Genomic DNA, 13,986 nt, shown 5'->3' on the forward strand with positions numbered 1-13,986 from the left:
TGTCTTGCGTTCGTCTTTTGTTTTGTCTAACATTTTCTGTAAGGAAGAATTGTTTCAGAGGCTGTGCTAGTGTGCTCATTGTAGTACAAAAGCTGACCAAAAGCAAACGTCCTGGATTTGCAAAACTTGCTATTGCAAGTTTTTCCCTATTGCCAGCAAGAAATTATTTCGATGCTTATCACACCTAAAAATGGGAACTTGATATTTGTTATCATCAAGTATAACAATTAGCCTTTTTCAAGGCTACCAAATTATGTCAAAAACCCTCGAGTAACGAGTTTCAAACGAATTCAATTAATTTTTAAAAATTCGTCAGCCATATTGGATCCGTTATTTTAAATTTTAAAAACGGATTTGAGATTCGTAATCAGCGACTCAAAAAACTCCCGAGTAACGAGTTTCAAGCAAATCGAAGCAATTTTTAAAAATTCGTCCGCCATATTTGATCCACAATTTGGAATTTTGAAAAACGGACTTCAAATTCGTAATCAGCGACCCCTAAAACCCCCGAGTAACTAGTTTCAAGCGCATTCAATTAATTTTTAAAAATTTGTCCGCTATATTAGATCCGCCATTTTGAATTTTGAAAAATGATTTGAGATTCGTAATCAGCGACCTTTAAAACCCCCGAGTAACCAGTTTCAAGCAAATCCAAGCAATTTTAAAAAATTTATACGCCATATTGGATCCGCCATTTTGAATTTTGAAAAACGGATTTCAGATTTGTTATCAGCGACCTCGAAAACCCCTTTTAGAACGTTTGTTGTTTTAATCAATCTTTTTTAAAAATGTGTGCTGCAAAGGGTTAAGTATTATTGGGTATTCTTAGGTTTTTTGGGTCGCTGATTACAAATCCCACGTCATATTTGGAAAATTAAAAATAAGAGTTATAAAATAATGTATTAAAAAGAGTTTTACTTAAAAAAATTTTCTTTCTTTTTGTAAATGTACGTTATAGCATCAGCTTATCCAATTTGATAACGATTTAAAAAAAAAATTCTTAAATAGAAGTAGATGAAAAAGCAAATTGTCTGGGTCCGAGAAACCCCTGGCGGATTCGATTTGCGTAATGTCTACTTAACTAAGCGGACTTTAGGTAGACATTAGGTAGACATGTAAAAAAACGTATAAAAAAGCTATTAATCGACTTATTATGATAAAAAAAAGTTGATAAAAGGGTAAATGAATGTTTATAGAGTAAATTCGTACAAAATTTGTAATTAATAAAGCAATAAATAATTAATAATGAATGGAAATGTGCGCGAGGTACCTGATCAGTTCAGCTGTACAATTATTTTTGTGCTATTTTCATGAAAAGAATATAAATTAACTGCAAAAACAATTGATATTTATAAAAAAGTGTAAAATTGATTTAATTTTATTGTTTGCAATACGAATTATTAAATAATAATTAAGTTTTTATCAAATGTGAATAGTGTTGTGAAAACCTGTGAAAACTAATGAGTTACTACATTACCGATCGCATATGAGAGATGGCGCCACCAGTTTTTACAATACAGTGCGAGCATGTTTTCTTCCAAGCTTTTGCTTTGAAAGAAAATAAAAAGTGAATTTTAAAATGCAGAATAAAGTTATACAAATAATTATTGATTTCATAATTGTTTCTCGTCCAAAATTACGGACATGATTGCAGCTTTTTTGTTACACTCATCGAGAACTTTTTATTATCATATGCGATCGGTAATGTAGTAACTCATTAGTTTTCACTGGTTTTCACAACACTATTCACATTTGATAAAAACTTAATTATTATTTAATAATTCGTATTGCAAACAATAAAATTAAATCAATTTTACACTTTTTTATAAATATCAATTGTTTTTGCAGTTAATTTATATTCTTTTCATGAAAATAGCACGAAAATAATTGTACAGCTGAACTGATCAGGTACCTCGCGCACATTTCCATTCATTATTAATTATTTATTGCTTTATTAATTACAAATTTTGTACGAATTTACTCTATAATATACTCTATAATAATTTTGTATGATTTTATTACTCCTTGAAAAAAATTCGTACAATTATTAAAAATTAAATTAAAATGTAGTAAGTATAATACAACCCAAATTAAATATTTTTAATAAGTTTAATTATTTTTTTGCAAAAAATTTTCTTTTTACGAATTATTACGAATAAAGCTGACTAAGTTTTAAAACTTCGTCCCAGGATTAATTTTATGCAGCAGAAAAAAATTTAGATAAGCTTTAAACGCATGAAACTGACTGTCCCCATTTACAACAAAATTTAGAAAATTTCCTAAAGTTTGGGGTAAATAGGGACAGCATATTTTCTAAGAAAGGTTTAAGAAAAAAGTTTCCTGAAGTATTGATTAAGTAATAAAAAACTTAAAAAAATTTTTAGTAGATATATAATAGTTGAACCAATTGAAATTTTTTTTTATTTTAGTATTTTGTCTCGCATTTGAAAAAAATCATACAAAAAATGTTTCTTATTCCTTATGACTCCCATAACAGAAATTCACTTAAATTTTTGTTTTTGGTCAATTTGATTAATAATAACAAGCTGTCCTTATTTACCCAAAAAATTTGAAAACTCAGGGTAAATGGGGACAGCTTGTTATCATTAACCAAATTGACAAAAATTTAAGTGAATTTTTGTTATGGGAGTCATAAGGAATAAGAAAAAATTTTTGTATGATTTTTAACTCTGTTTTCTTTGAAATGCGAGATAAAATACTGAAACAGTTTGACTTTGATTTTCAAATTTTTATGCATTGAGTGATAACTTGAATTATCTTGCTGCCAATTGTCAAGATTAAGGCTTGGCAATACTCAGAACCTCTTGTAGATGATTTGAGGTAAAAAAATTGACGTTGAACTTAATTTTAAAACTGTAAATTAAGCTTTAACACCTCTTGTTCCCATTCACCCCAACTGACCCTACTGAAAATTTAAAAACCACATGAATGAATGAAAAATGTAATTTATTATTATAACATATAATTTAAACATTTTTAAACGTTTAAATTAATTTTTTGCAATTTGACGCCTCCCGGTCATAAAATGCTAACCTAAATATCAAAGCAAGGAAATTCTAATTGAAAAACAAGTCATCCCGTATGGAATCCATAGGGGCAACCCCTGCGGTGTCCTCAAAGGCGTGACATGCTTTTCCTCATGGGTGCCATCATGGAATATCCTCATGGATTCAATTTATGAACAATTTATACAATATTCTATAAAAAAGGAATATAATATTTATTTTAATTGCTTTAATTTATTATTCAATGCATTCTGAACTTAACTTTTTTGAACAGAAAAAAAAAATTTTGACAGAAAATTTTTGAATAAGGCAATAGTGAGAGCAAAGAACACGGGCCCTGTAAGGTGCCCTCATGGATTTCCACAACTTCGTAGTTCGTTTTTTTAAAAGTCAATTAATGTTTATTTCAAGTACTTTAACCCTCTAGGTACGGGTGGGACTTAATCGTCCCATAGATTTAACAATTTTTTTAACAATTTTACTGCAGAAACAAATATCTAATACTTACAGTAGGTTTCAGTAGGTAAGGAAGAGTGTTTCTGTACCATCAAAAATCGTTATTCAATTGTTTAAACATTAAAAATATTATAATTGTCAATAAATTTTAAGATTAAGTGAATTGTTCAAGTTTGATGCGATAATTTTTTAAAAGAAAGTAAGTGTTAATAGTTTTTATGGTAAAATAATTACATATATTTTATATTGATAATATTTCAAATTAAATTTGTGTTCAGTAACTTTGTTTGATTTTATTTTAAATAATTTATATAATATATAAAGTCCTGATGGCATTTTCAAGTCCAATAACAAAAAACAATGAATTTACCGTTTTTTTCAATTTCAACAATTTTCGGGGCGGTATAGATTCTACACAAATAAACCCTACACAAAAAAATTGCGCACCGATAATTTTACAAAAAAAAATCCTACACTTGGACAATAAGCAAAATAAAATTAATTAACAATTTTTTACTTTACACAATTAAATCAAACATAATTTTATTCTACACATTCAATTGTACACAGGAAAACCCTACACCGTTAACTCTGAAAAAAAAATTCTACACAATAATATGCGGAATAAAATTTAAAAACAAATAATAAAAATTCTAAACGATTAAATACTACAAAATATAACTGTACAAATTAAATTGCACTCATGAAAACCCTACACGATTAACTCTGCACAAGAAGATTCTGCACCTTATATACTTACTCATAAGTATGTTTATTTATGAAAAAAACAGGGTTGCCATGTCGACTGTGCAGAATATACCCAGACAGCACCGTTTTTCGCAGGGAGTTCGCGGGGAGTTCCCCGTCTTAAGTTCGGAAACTAAGTTGGGGAGCTTCAGGGGAAGTTCAGGCGAGCTCTATATGTCCTCGGTTTTATAACTCGCGGTGCGAAGTTCAGGATAGTTATCCGATTAAGTTTGCCGAAAAATTGTGGATAAAAGTTTAGGAAATATTACATTTTGAGTTTTACAGAAATTTTCTTTGTGAATTTCTTTAAAACTATCTCCGGAAAGTACTCTAAAGATATATAGACAAATTTCCTGTAAAATTAAAATGCAAGTTTTCAGTGAATTTTATAAGGTAAGTTTATTATAAATGTTTTATAATATTTATTAAATAAAAGTAAAATTAAAAAAATTTATTTTTCCCTTATTGCGCTTTCTTTTATTTTTCCCCAACATTAACGGCGCAATTTTCGGCAATAAATTTGGAGGAGCTGGGGATTGAACCCGGACGCGCAACACAACAGCCAAGAACCCTAACCACTAACCTAACCAACCACCTGAAGGTGGGTAACTTTCGGGTCTTTATAAGCTGCAAGCCTTGTCGTCATCAGTTGACACGAATGGCGGGAAAATTTAAAAATGTTTTCAACGAAATATTTTTAAATTCTATTATTAAATTAGTGTCATAATTAAAAGGGCATTGAAATAATATTGCAATGTTAATATTAATATTATTTGTGAAACTAGCAGCTATATAAAACGATTTAAGGTAATTCTTTAAAAATGAAATTTATTAAATACTGAATCTCGTTATAAAAAATTCTGGACTTGTCAAATTTTTATTAAATTATTATTCAATTAAAAGTAACATAATTAGAAAAACTTTTTGAACATTTATCAACGTATGTTTATGGCTTTTATCATTAATTAATTAATTAAATTTACCGAGATGTATGGTGGACATTTAAATCGTCAATTTGTAATTTGATAAATTAATTTAAAAATTAAAGTATCTGCATTTTATAATAAATATTTATAATTATTTGTCAATAATAATATAAATTATTTATAATAATTGTAAATAAATTTCTTGCATTCTTTAAATCAAAATTTTTTATACAACGCAATGTTTTTTCATATTTTTTATAATAAAGAAACTTATTATTAATTTTTATATCTATAAATTAATTAAAAATCGTAATTAGCTACGATTATTTCATTTATATTTTTAACTATTTAATATTATTTAAGTATTAATATTTAATATATTATTATTTAATAAATATTTACCTATTAAGCAATGTTGTGAATTGACCAGGGAAAAACAGGAAAAAGCTTTATTGCTGGATTTTAAGACGGTTACGTGAAAAACTTGTCTTTTTTCAAAATTCGATAAAGACATAATTTTTATTTAAGACTTTTAGAAAATTGTAAAAACAATTGTATTTCCAAAACGGTTCACAGTTATTTGAAAAAACAATTATCCCACAAAACTAGATTTTAATACTTTTTTTTAAATCTAATAAAAGTGACTGGATGAGTTAAATCCTTCTATAATTAAATTGATGTTGGTACAATAAAAAAATCCTTCCTTTTTTATTGAAATTTTGAATCAATTTTTGTAAATACATAAATTTTTTTTAAATTACTATATATATTATACGACGTGTTACAGTGTGTTTTGTGTTTTAATACAGATATGTTTTTTTATTATAAAAAATATGAAAAAACATTGCGTTGTATAAAAAATTTTGATTTAAAGAATGCAAGAAATTTATTTACAATTATTATAAATAATTTATATTATTATTGACAAATATTTATAAATATTTATTATAAAATGCAGATACTTTAATTTTTAAATTAATTTATCAAATTACAAATTGACGATTTAAATGTCCACCATACATCTCGGTAAATTTAATTAATTAATTAATGATAAAAGCCATAAACATACGTTGATAAATGTTCAAAAAGTTTTTCTAATTATGTTACTTTTAATTGAATAATAATTTAATAAAAATTTGACAAGTCCAGAATTTTTTATAACGAGATTCAGTATTTAATAAATTTCATTTTTAAAGAATTACCTTAAATCGTTTTATATAGCTGCTAGTTTCACAAATAATATTAATATTAACATTGCAATATTATTTCAATGCCCTTTTAATTATGACACTAATTTAATAATAGAATTTAAAAATATTTCGTTGAAAACATTTTTAAATTTTCCCGCCATTCGTGTCAACTGATGACGACAAGGCTTGCAGCTTATAAAGACCCGAAAGTTACCCACCTTCAGGTCGTTGGTTAGGTTAGTGGTTAGGGTTCTTGGCTGTTGTGTTGCGCGTCCGGGTTCAATCCCCAGCTCCTCCAAATTTATTTCCGAAAATTGCGCCGTTAATGTTGGGGAAAAATAAAAGAAAGCGCAATAAATTCACTGAAAACTTGCATTTTAATTTTACAGGAAATTTGTCTATATATCTTTAGAGTACTTTCTGGAGATAGTTTTAAAGAAATTCACAAAGCAAATTTCTGTAAAACTCAAAATGTAATATTTCCTAAACTTTTATCCACAATTTTTCGGCAAACTTAATCGGATAACTATCCTGAACTTCGCACCGCGAGTTATAAAACCGAGGACATATAGAGCTCGCCTGAACTTCCCCTGAAGCTCCCCAACTTAGTTTCCGAGCTTAACACGGAGAACTCCCCGCGAACTCCCTGCGAAAAACGGTGCTGTCTGGGTAAAAAATTCTAATTAACCGTGGAGAGTTGTGCAAAGCTAATCGTGTAGGGTTTTCCTGAGTGCAATTTAATTTGTACGGTTATATTTTGTAGTATTTAATCGTTTAGAATTTTTATTATTTGTTTTTAAATTTTATTCCGCATATTATTGTGTAGAATTTTTTTTCAGAGTTAACGGTGTAGGGTTTTCCTGTGTGCAATTGAATGTGTAGAATAAAATTATGTTTGATTTAATTGTGTAAAGTAAAATATTGTTAATTAATTTTATTTTGCTTATTGTACAAGTAGAGGATTTTTTTTTGGAAAATTATCGGTGCGCAATTTTCTCGTGTAGGGTTTATTTGTGTAGAATCTATACCGCCCCCAATTTTCCTCCAAATCCGAAGCATAAATTAGATAAACTAAAGCCTTGAAAAAATTTTATGATAACTTCTAAACACCCTCGGCATTAGAGGGTTAAAATGTTATTTACTGTATTCTTTACTAAACTTTTTTGAAAAAAAGTTTTTTTAACTTAGAAAAATTTTTGAGCAAAGCAACCGTGAGGGCCCTCATGGGGCCCCCGTAGATTCATCCTCATTGATCTGCCACGTGCGGCCCTTTCAGGGGCCCCGAAGTCTCCGGGGCAAGATCGTGGCTTTTTCCACACAGAGCAATATTTTCAATATTCACTGCAATACAATTCTAACACAAATTTGCGTGCAATATAAATTCTATGACTCTATTGAAAATGAAGAAAATGGGGAGTTATGCACAAGCGTTAGTAGGGAGTTGTGCCCCACATCATATTTAACAGTTTTTAATTTTAATATGCACTCTCTATTTTTCTTTCGCATTATTTATGAATAATTCTTATGTTTTATGCAATTTAAATATTGTTCTTTAGTGAGCGTGAGATTTTAACAGGTGCACAATTCCCCTTTTTTTAAAAAAAATTATAAAACCAGTATTTTCGGAAAACAAGCAAAATTTTTATATCCGTTTTGAATTTTAATTAATTGATGATGCCAAAAGTTGTGCTTGTACGTGTACTAAAAGTTCTATATAGTAGAATAGTAAAAACAAATTTATAATATAATAGTTTTGATAAAAAAAAAAAAACCTGGTGCACAACTCCCCATTCTCCCCTATAAATTAAAGTCAATTGAACACCCAACAAAATCATAATATCTTCAATAAGTTAAGAAAAGGTTTACGGACTTTTTGAACCCATTTCTACATTTCGATTTCAAATTTTCAACTTTCGAAGTCTTTCTTTTCAGTTTGGACAAGTTTGATATTCGGCGGTGACATTAGAGTAATATCATGAAGGTACGCATTTTTTTTCATTGTTTTTACTTATAGAATATTTAAATAACCCAAAAAATACATTTTTTTAGAAAACATTGACTGGCGCGAAATATTGATAAAAATTTGGATCAAAAAAATAGGTATCTTTTTTCCCATATAAAAAATACAATTTTGGGGGTTCCGTTATGGAAATTCAAAAGTTGACTTTTTTCCTGGGTATCCTATTATGCAAGGAATTTCAGCAGAGATAAATTGACAAGTGATTTTGTACAATTAATATTAGTTATTAATTATTACATTTTCTAAACAAATGGACCCTTCTAATATCTATTTAAATCTTTTAAAATTACATTTTCTTTATATTTCATCTGTCTAGTTTCATAACTGTGAAATTTTATGGAGGTCCATAATTTTTATTATAAATTAAAAGAAAACGTTCTCAGTTCTTATGAGGTTCACTATATTTTTTATTAAATTTACTCGAAAATTATGTATGTGTACCCACATAGCACGACTTCTTGCTGTGAGTTTACTGTAAGGATATCTGTAGGATTTGTAAGGTTACCGTGTAAGCCTGCAGTAAACTTGAGGTCATCTTAAAACTTCCGCATTACAGTAAATTTACACAGTAAAGCTAAGGTAAGCTTACACAGTAAGGTCGTGGTAAGTTTACATAATAACGTTGTGGTAAGTTTTCAAGGTAAGGTTGTTGTAAGCTTCTTTTAAGGTTACTGTAAGGTTGCTGTAAGGTTACTGTAAACATGGAATGTTGTTAATAAATAAATTTTATTAATATTTATACGCAGTAGCTTTCTATATGGCACATACGGCTGCACAGTAACTTTTATTTGACAAACCCTATTGGGGTTCATGAAGGACATTACCAATTATATAAATTTTTATAAAAAAAATTTATAATATAATATATATGATAAAGTAATTATTTTTAATATATTTTCATATTACTTTAAATTCACAGTAACCTTACAGCAAGGCGGAAATTTTAAGATGATCTCAAGTTTACTGCACGCTTACACGGTAACAATACGCTTTTATTCATTGCCCTAAATATGCAATTTTTTATTGAAATATTAATATACTTTAAGCAAAAACAACAAATAATTTTTTCATTAAGTTAGAAGATTTTCTTAAAAACGGTATTTAAAACAATTGGAATGTGGTTCGATATATTTTTCGTGATATTACGTTCGTGTAATTACACTTGTTACGCAATGTACTATTTTTAAATAGTGCAAGTAAGTTTATTTACCCACATAGCACGACTTCTTGCTGTGAGGTTACTGTAAGGATATCTGTAGGGTTTGTAAGGTAACTTTACATGGTAATGTTGTGGTAAGCTTACACGGTAAGGCTGTTGTAAGCTTCCCGTAACGTTACTGTAACGATGCTGTAAGGATACTGGGAATATAAAGTATTTATTTATTAATAACATTCTATGTTTACAGTAACCTTACAGCAACTTTACAGTCACCTTACAAACCCTACAGATATCCTTACAGTAATCTCACAGCAAGAAATCGTGCTATGTGGGTGCCTTTAAAGGAAAGATCATTCAAATTCAGTGCGCAACTGCAACTGCCGTAGAATCTCTCTGCGCACTAAATTAATTGTAATTTCGTGACTCAAATTTTCTGCCACTTTTCAGTGAAAATATTAAATTTTTTTTGAGTAAAGCTTAAAACTATAACTAACATCTGCGTCCTGAAACATACACTTATAAATCTTTTCAAGTACGATGGACCGCATATTGTGAAACGCACGCTGGGTTTCGCAGGATCAATATATGTAGGCAATGGAGAAACAAAGTAGACGACAGATAGACTAAACTGTTGGTCTTTGACGACAAGGTTTATAAAAAAATACGTGTTTAAAGTTACGAGTATTTTTAATTAAAATTCTATTTAAAAATAACTTGAATAATGATGTACGCAAGATCTTCGTTGTTTGAATGTATTCAATTCTTTACTACATATCAATCTCTCATGAGAATTCGAAAATCATTACGTACTTTTAAATGAAACTGCTGTTTAATAACATACACTTTAAAAAAGTTTTTAAAAATATAATTACTTCCCAATAAAACTGAAACGTCAGAAATTTAAGAAGGTAATAAAAATGACAATATTCTGTTACTATAATTTTATAGTGTTTACATAAGAATAAAACGAGAAAACGTTAAAATTTAAAAACAATGTTCAATCTCAACGAATAAAGCATCTTAAATTTATGCAAAAAGTAAAATTAAACTATTGAAAATAATAATTTAAAATATACAAATATATTATAATTTACCAATGTTTCACAATGTATACAAAATAATTCTTAATTGTTTCTTATAAAGTTCAGTGACATAGATGCCGGTATATTTATAATCATTATCATAAGCTGGGGCTATTTTAGTACAAATAACTTCTTTATGTTTAAAATTTAAATATTAACGTTTGTAAAATTGACTAAAAAGTGTCATTGTTCTTCAATACTTTGCCTACAGAGTGAGTAAATATTTTTTAGACTACTTATTATTTTAAGGTTAAATAAAAATTCCATAATGCATAGATTGTCTATTAAGGGCAGAAACACGACAATTTGGGTGATTGTTAAGAAACATAACATTCTAGAAAATATTTGGAAAACCTGCTGTTTCAGTGAAGATTTAGAAACATGCAATCTCAAATGACAAGCTTTTGTTGAAAGTTTTTTAGATTAGTAACACTGAAAATGAGAAGTTGTTTAACAAAAAAATATTATTTTGTTAACTTTTAATAGATGAGTTGCTAAAAATTTTAACTTGTTATTTCAAAATTTTTAATAAAAAATATCTTTTAAAAAAATATTTAACCCTTTAACGGCGAATGGTTTCAATCGAAACCACTTTTGAATTCAAAAATTCATAACTTCGACAAAAATTAAAATATTTTTTATTTCTAAACGCCACACATTGAGGCAGAATGCATGAAAAGTTGGCATAAAATGTATTTCTTTATAATCTCTTTGGTTAAAAAATTAAAATTCTCATCTAACTTATTTTTATTTGAAACTTTCATAATATGAACAAGTTCTCTCTTCTTAATGAACAACGCAGTTGATTATTTAAACAATTTAATGGAATTAAAAATACTTATTCAGCAAAGATAAAAAAATTGCAAGTATTTTTCATTCAATCATATGAATATAAATTTCAAATATTACATATATAATATAATATAATATAATAATCTCCGCATTCATTCATTCTGTCTGTCCACACTTGAAGTTAGTCGTTTTTGAGTTCTGTTTGCTATTCTAAACTTTTGATAATTCTTGATTTCCTAGGTGCGAATTTTTGGTCGGCCCAAAGTTAGGTTGGTCCTATGCAAACGCAAGTTCCTACATACACTTTTGAAAATATCTAACGCTTGCTGGGATCGAACCCTAAACTATCGCGCCACAGACTTATACGCTAACAACTAGACTATACACTCACATACGAGCATGAATAAAAAAATGATTTCATAAGTTGCGACCCAGTTGAAATTTTTTTTAATTTCTTGATAATTCATTAAAAGTCATAAAGAGTTGATAGAAGCCACAGAATAATTAAATACTGAGATAGGAAACAACTTTTTATTATTTATAAACAATGATTATTGAAAAAGGTTTGATATAGGTTGGGCCAACCAAACTTTTCAAGGTGGTAAAAATTAAACCTACAAAATTAATGTTGTTTGAAGGCGTTGTATTGCAATTTCTTTTTGCATTAATTTAAATAGAATTTTATTTAAATAAAAAAAATTATTTTTGGGCACTTTAGAAATTTTTTTTTAAATTAAAACTTATAAATTCATAGGCTTAATTGTTTAAAATCTCAAAAAAGGGAATAAAAAATTTGTAAATGAAGAATAATAAAAAATGTGGAGGCAGGTTAATTTTTATTAAACCAATAAAAATTGACCTTGTTTAGGCGAAACAATTTTTTTAAAACATTTTTTTTAGAACCTGAAAACATTTTCCACTAACAAACATTTTTAAAGTAATTTTAAACTAGTCAACAATTTTCTTTTATTTTAAAAAATTTTTATTATTCGAAAAAATTGTAATGTTTTAAAATACATACGATTGATTATACGGAATAATAAAAAATTCGTATAAAAACATGGTCAATAAAAATTATTAGAAAATTTGATAGAAAATAAAATTTTAATTTTTTAAAATTTTTGTTTAATTTAAAAATATTAAAAAATTAAATGTTATATTAATTTTTATAGAATATTATAATTTTAAATTTCAAATCAGTTCTGATTTTCGACATATCCCTTGAGGAAAGTAAAGATTTTTAAAAACATCGTTCTTTTGTCCATTCCCTCCATGATATTTAATGGATGTCCACCGTGACTTTGAGTTAAACTTAATTCGGAATCTCCAGTCTCAGAAATTTTTTCTTTAAGAACCATTAAAACTAATTGACTTTACTTTGTAGGTGACATATAATTTTTACACAAGTTGATAATGTTTCGAAACATTGAAGTTTCATTGGAATCGTGAGATTTTCCTTTTCCAATTATAGATAAACATTTACTGCAACGTTTTTCAACAATGGATTTATCATTTGACTGACCTATTAATCAAAAAGTGTTGTAAAATACATCGGGCAAATAAAATTTATTTTTCACAACTGAATCATTAAAAAGGTACTTTTTGATAATTGTCGAGCAAGCGTAAAATATCGTATTTCAAGTGGTGTGAACAGAGACGTACGAAATATCTCATTATTACACCGCTGTGACTTAGAAGTCCAAAAGTAAAGCAATTACTTCTGAAAATTGCTTAATTGTGTACTTTAAAGAATTAATGAAAACTTTTAAATCGCCTACACTCTGGTCTTAACACTCCATGCTTAAAAGCACAATTGCAATTTATGAAGGTATTTAGATCAAGAAGTAAAAAACATTAACCGCTCTTTTAAAAAGTTTTACTCGTGGATACCAGGGAAAGAAAGCAAAAGTATTTACAGCTGAGCAAGTTCAAGAGTTTTTGCAAAAAGCTTTAGACAGAATATACCTTGCAACAAAGGTGAGCATAGTTTGTAAGAAATAAATAAAAGAAACACTTTAAACTTTTTTACACAATGCAATAAGTAAATTAAATATTTATTAATTGCAGATTAATAACAGATTAAAAGTTTTTTCAAATATCTTGTAATTAAAAAATTATTTACAGTGTTCACACAATCAAATAAACAATTTAAACACTTTGTTTAATTATTAATTAATTTCTTTTCCAAAAGTCACTTAATCATTAAACTTACTAAATTAAAATAAATTAAATTATTTAAATTAATATTTGATTTATTAATATTTTAAATAAATTTAAAAAATTAAAGTTTTACACTATTTCCAATTTACACGGTTTAATACGTCAATTATAAATTGATACTTTTTTCAAATGTCTTTAAATAACACAGGCACACAAAAGAAAAAAAATTCTAATTGCTAGGACTGCCATATAGTACATTTTCTTCCTTAGGATGTATCTAAATATAAAAACGTAGTCCGACCTTAAAGTTAGTTCGTGTTTTCTTTTTACAGGCATGGTGGGGAGGTGATTTTTGAGAAATTGATTTCTATGGGAATTTACTCAATTTCTATATCTAAAACTAAATTTTTGCTTCTTCTGAATGCTGA

General features: G+C 27.6%; 2 protein-coding genes across 4 annotated transcripts in view; one reads left to right on the forward strand and one right to left on the reverse strand.

The window, feature by feature from the left end:
* The window catches only part of LOC127276971 (putative nuclease HARBI1), a 65,035-nt gene that overhangs the window by 30,402 nt on the left and 20,647 nt on the right, over positions 1–13,986 (reverse strand). The window lies entirely within an intron of this gene.
* The window catches only part of LOC127276958 (glutamate receptor ionotropic, kainate 1-like), a 143,769-nt gene continuing 139,684 nt past the window's right edge, over positions 9,902–13,986 (forward strand). For 2 of the 3 annotated variants that reach the window (XM_051297715.1, XM_051297718.1), the window contains exon 1: positions 9,902–10,432. The gene's annotated coding sequence lies outside the window, so the exon portion shown is untranslated. Of the gene's footprint in view, positions 10,433–12,782; positions 13,376–13,986 lie in introns of all 3 variants that reach the window. The other variant, XM_051297716.1, reaches the window with a different exon arrangement.

This window comes from Leptopilina boulardi, unplaced genomic scaffold, assembly GCF_019393585.1.
Source record: "Leptopilina boulardi isolate dan_hultmark-lab unplaced genomic scaffold, ZJU_Lbou_2.1 LbouV2_162, whole genome shotgun sequence".
NCBI classification, from domain to species: Eukaryota; Metazoa; Arthropoda; class Insecta; order Hymenoptera; family Figitidae; genus Leptopilina; species Leptopilina boulardi.